Raw genomic sequence first — 6,000 nt, forward strand, 5'->3', positions numbered from 1 at the left:
GTGTGAATGTCCAGAAGCGAAAGCAAGATTTAAGAAATGGATAATGGGCATACGAGAAACTGTTTATAGAGATAAGTAAAACAGTTTTGAAAAATTCTTCTCTGCTGTGACTGCCGCTTCTCACGATTGAGCACTACTGAGCCCAAAGCATGTTATTGAAAAGAACTAAATGCATGGCATGTTCTGAAAAGTTGCATGCTGTTTCAACGAGTGTATGCATGATTAGCATAAGAAAATTGATATAATATATGAGATCAGTATCTTTTTTAGAATTTTAAAGAAAGTAAAAAATAATAACATAGTAAGAAAAATATTTTAGAAATAAATAAAAAAAGGAAGGAAGGGCGGTGGATTTTGCTGATGATTAAAAAAGAGCACTGTGAGTTATCGCAAGTTGACACCAGCTGGTGCATTGGTTCCATTTCTGAGGCTTTTTCCTACCTAGTTAGACAAGTGTATCTGACTGGTTAGTAGAGATTGAAAATACAAAAAATATATAAAAAAATAAAATCTGCATGCTTTTTGTGCAGTTTCTCTTGATGTTAACCGCTCTGAACTGCAAAGTACTGTGAGATATAAATAACATTATTATTATTAGAATTGCTAATTTTCAGTGGATTTACTTGATGTTTTATCGATATAGCAACAAGCAAAAAACAGAAAACAAACTGCAGACTGGTCTGTACAAAGATGCAGGCAATGTTTATTATACCAAATATTTAATGCAGTTGATAATACCACCTTATTACAAACCAAGGGACCTGACACGGTCCGTGTTTCAGGAAACATGCCTTCTTCAGGGGTCCATGGTGGATAAGATATGAAATAAACCGCAGTCAAAGTAATCGCATCGCATACTTGGCTTGAGAATCTATTTTACACAGGCGTCTGTTTTATACCTTTTTATTGTGGTTTATTTCATATCTTATCCACCATGGACCCCTGAAGAAGGCGTGTTCCCTGAAACAAGTTTCCAAGTTTCCAAGTTTATTATAGGATTTGATTAATCGCCTATTCCAGATTCTAAGCAATGTACAGCTAAAAATTACAAAATTGGGGAAACATACATAACTTATAAAATTAATATTAAACATATTATAATATCATAAAAATACATAACATAAAATAACTTGACTAAACATAACTAACAAGACTGTTTAACATACATGATCAAATAAAGGGAAAGTTGTAGGAAGAAATACAATTCAATATAAAAGAAACAATTAAGGTAAAATAACATTAGGAAAAGGGGAAGAAATTTAATATAAAATATTAAAAAATGAAAATAATTCAGTTAGTCACTAAAAGCGTCTTTAAAAAGGAAGCCCTTAAGTTTGCTCTTAAATTTGTCAAGAATTCTTTCTTCTCTTAGATAAATTGGCAGGTTATTCCAAGCTAGGGGAGCCGTAACTGAGAAAATAGAATGACGTCGTGTACTAATAACCAATAGATGTTGTTCTGTTGACCGTAATATTCTAGAAGTATTATAGGGAATTAAAACTTTATAAATAAATGCTGGGGTTTTAAAACACAGACCGTGTTGGGTCCCTTGGTTTGTAATAAGGTGGTATTATCAACTGCATTAACTATTTGGTATAATAAACATTGCCTGCATCTTTGGACAGACCAGCCTGCAGTTTGTTGTTTGTTTTTCGCTTGTTGCTTGGTACACTGCAGACCCTGTTGGGATTTTTTTTTGGTGTTGCTTCTATCGATATAGCAAGACATTTGTATGGAGTAAAAATTCTCTGCTAGGATGTATGCACAGAATCATCCAAGAGGCATACTGTGAAAATAGATTTTATGTTTATGGCTGTAAGAAATCAGTTTTGACTCCTGAGGAAGGCTGTTTAGCTGAAATGCGGCTGCTTTGGGTCATCATATTCCAAATACAGTCAAGTTTTGGTTCTACATCTGAACTGAAATAAATTCATCCTTTTAGGAAAACCCATGACATCAGCGTATTTCTCTGGTTTGTTACCGCTATTTTGTTTTGCTTAATATCTGTGATGACATTCCAACTTTCTTTCATATACTGTATGTTATGACATCATATAAGGGAACATATGGAAGACAGGCTGAGGCACTGAATATTTCCTGTATGTTCTGTATTGGCCTCGGTGAGCTATTCAAATGCAAATGAAACAAGTAGAGTCATGCAATCTAATCTCATCTGATAGAGCTTCCAAGATTGCTATCACAACCAGACTGCAGATATTTATGAGGTCCCTCTCCTTATCAAGTCTCTATTCCTTCCTCAAATCTCCTTACAAATGAAAGGTAAATACATTATTAAGGCCTTCTATTATAAAGGTGCGCTAAGCATTTTAGTGCATGCTAAATCAATGCATGTGCTAACCGCAAACACATCCATAGAATGACATGCACGTGTTAGCGTTTAGCACGCGCTAATATTTAGCACACGCTAAAAAGCATAGCACACCTTTGTAAAAGAGGGGGGTAAATGGGGGTATAGCTTCTGCTGGAATTTTCAAATTCGCCTTTAAATATCTTTTGAGAAGCTCCTGGGGCCAATACATAGGGTTACCAGACATCCAGATATCTCCGGACATGTCCTCCTTTTTGAGGACATGTCCTGGGGTCTGGACGGCTTTTCAAAACCCAGCACTTTGTCTGGGTTTTGAAAAGCTTCCCTCAAAATCGCGTCGGGAAGAGGCATCCGCACATGTGCGGACGCAACGCGGTGATGTCACGTGCACGCGTGTGATGTCATTGTGTCGTGTCCGTGCGTGTGTGGATGCCGTCTTGGGGCGGGGCTGGGGGCGGGATGATGCGAAACACAGGCAGAATGGGGCAGACCTGGGGGGCGTGGCCATGGGTCTGGATTTTCCTTTGGGAAAATCTGGTAACCCTACCAATACAGAAAGGCTCAGATTCTCTATACGGTGCCTATACAGCGGCCGCCGATCGTGTATCAATCACGCAACAGCGCTGTATAAGGAACTGAAACTCTGGGAAAGATAGGTGCCAGAAATGTAGGCCAGGGTTTTTCAGCCTACCTTTCCAGCGCCTATCTTCGTCGTGAATCGCACCTACGTGGAAGCTTTATGGTGCCTACCACCACTTCCTGCACCTATGTTTAGGCAATGTTTATAGAGTTTTACTCAAAATATAGAAAAAATGTAGGTGAATATTAAGGTGCCTCAGCCTTGTGTACCCATTATGCCAAGGACTTAATATAGATATTAATTTAAATGCTAGTGCTGATGTGTAAATTAAACTGCTTGCCAGTGTGGCTGGAAATTACCCGTTAGGGCCCCTTTTACACAGCCCATGGTAGTGATGCTGCTGCGCTAAATGCACCTAAGCCTATTCAATGCCTATGGGCTTTGGTGCATTTACTGTGGCAGCATCGCTACCGTGGCCCTTAAGTGTCAAAACTACAAAAAAATGTAAACTTTAGCTTATAGATACCTAAGCTTTCATGATATGTTTTGCACAGATTTTTGTTTTAGATAGCAGAATAAAAAAATTTCAATAATTCACTTAGCAGAATCATAAGGCACAAAGGTTCTCAGGGTATAAGTGACCTCAGAGTTAGATACATAGATATACGGCACTAATGCTTGACACATAACACTAAGATTTTTTTGTTCTGAAGCAACATACGAAAATAATTTATGACACACACTTGGGAAACAGAGAGAACTGATCAAGGCATATTCCAGTCTGTATGAGATAAGGAAACCCTGCCTATCACATTCTGGCAAGGTTTCTAAAGCTCTCGGCATTTTTAGTTCTACTCCCAGATAACGTGTCATCAAAAGCTAAGCTCTGCAAAACTATCAGGAAACGCAGCAATTAGCAAACATGGACATAATGAGGGCAATTTTCACAGGCATGTAGGCAGGTACCAATCTGTTTATCCAGATAGGATGCTGGTTTTGAAAACTTACCTCTCTCCAAATGGCTAAAAGTAGATGGGCTTAATTTATTTAAGAATTTATATGCCGAATATTGACTGTTGCGGTTTACAAATTACATACAAATTATCTTAAACTCCATTTACAAACAATAGAAAGAGATAATAACAAATGTTTCAACAAGATTAAAACAAGAAAGCTATTAGTATTCAGATGCATTTTCAAAATATTCTTAAAAATTATATCATGAAATTCCAGAAAAACATTAACAACCGCAAGGAGGTATTACCAGAGAAAGGCATTAACACAGGAAGGCATTAACAAATAGTTGCGTTTTCATCATAGTACATATCATTTTAGCTACATTCAGATGTTTTGGGCTGGGGGTGGGGGGCTCAGAGAAGAGGCATGAGGGATTGGGCGATTAGAGCATCAAGCTGATAAACAGCAAAACCAATTCAAATTCCACTGCTGCTCTATGTGATCATCATTGCCTTAGGTAAAAAATTAGTAAGCCCTCTGGGGGGCAGGAAAATACCTAGTGTATCTGAATGTAACTTTCCTGAGCTACCAGTGAAAATGTATTAGCTACATCTATATAAATAAAGGGTTAGCTTCACTAATCTGTGCTAATACATGCTTTATAACATGTATTGTACTATTTGAAAACTATTTTTTGCAAAGAAATACTGGACCACTAATGGGGGTAGGCCTATAGGTTGCAATCTTAAAAGGGAGGTATACAGTCTCACAGAACAATAAAAAAATAGCATCACATTTATAAAATTTATTTGCAGTTAAACTGTTTTATCTGTGAAAAGCGTTTTTTTAAAAGTAAGATTACCCCAGGGATTACATGCAGACAAATAGAGGGCAACCAAATTTTGGTTTTGCTTTTGCTTTGGTGCCCAAAGCAGCCTGAAATTGGGGTTCAGTCATTCTTCAGTTTCAGCCAAAAATGCTAGTGCATTTTTAGCTGAAACCAAACTCCCCCACCTCCTGCCACCACAACTCAATCACTCACTCTGCTCATTGTCCTCCCACCACCCAAAGACAATCTCGGGCCTACCTTTAGAAGCCCTGGTGGCTTAGTGGCGTCTTTGGGGCAGAAGTGATCCCTAGTCGCTTTTGCTGATGCTGACTATGCAGTCAAAATTTCCATAGCAGCCTTGCAAAACTGCCAAGGTAGGTCATAGCAATCATTTTGAGATTGGATCTGGCATGGGTAGGATTGATTGGGGATTGCTCCTGCCCAAGATAGTTTCAGTCTCAAAATGGCTACTGCGACCTCTCACAGGCTTATTGTTCAAGAAATGAACAGCTTAGCTTTTAAGTCCAAATCCGGATGACTGAATTGATAGAATATCTAAGGAAAAGAAAATATATTTATTTATATCTAGATATATAACATAAAAATATAAGAATTGCCATCTCCGGATCAGATCTTAGGTCCATCAAGTCCGGTGATCCACTCATGCGGAGGCCCATCCAGGTGTAACCTGGCGAAAACTTAGTCACCCGTATCCTTCTATGCATCCCTCGAGGAGATGTGCATCTAATTTGCCCTTAAATCCTAGGACGATGGGTTCTGCAGCAATCTCCATCGGGAGAGCATTCCAGGTGTCCACCACTCGCTGTGTGAAGTAGAACTTCCTGGCATTTGTCCTGGGCTTGTCCCCCCTCAGCTTCAGTCCATGACCTCTTGTCCTAATCACATTTGACATCGTAAATAACTTTTTATCCTGCTCTATCTTGTCGATTCCTTTTATTATTTTAAAAGTCTCAATCAGATCCCATCGCAGTCTCCTCTTCTCAAGGGAGAACAGTCCCAGTTTTCTAAGTCGTTCTTTGTAGTTCAAGTTCTCCATACCTTTTACCAGCTTTGTTGCTCGCCTCTGCACCCTCTCCAGCAGTTTTATATCTTTCTTTAGGTAGAGAGACCAGTGTTGGACACAATATTCCAAGTGTGGTCTGACCATTGCTCTATAAAGTGGCATTATATGACCCTCTCCGATCTACTCATGATTCCCTTCTTTTTCATGCCCAACATTCTATTTGCTTTCTTTGCTGCCGCCGCACATTGTGCTGACGGTTTCAGGGTCCTATCTATCAGTAC

Source organism: Geotrypetes seraphini, chromosome 4 (assembly GCF_902459505.1).
Source record: "Geotrypetes seraphini chromosome 4, aGeoSer1.1, whole genome shotgun sequence".
NCBI lineage: Eukaryota > Metazoa > Chordata > Amphibia > Gymnophiona > Dermophiidae > Geotrypetes > Geotrypetes seraphini.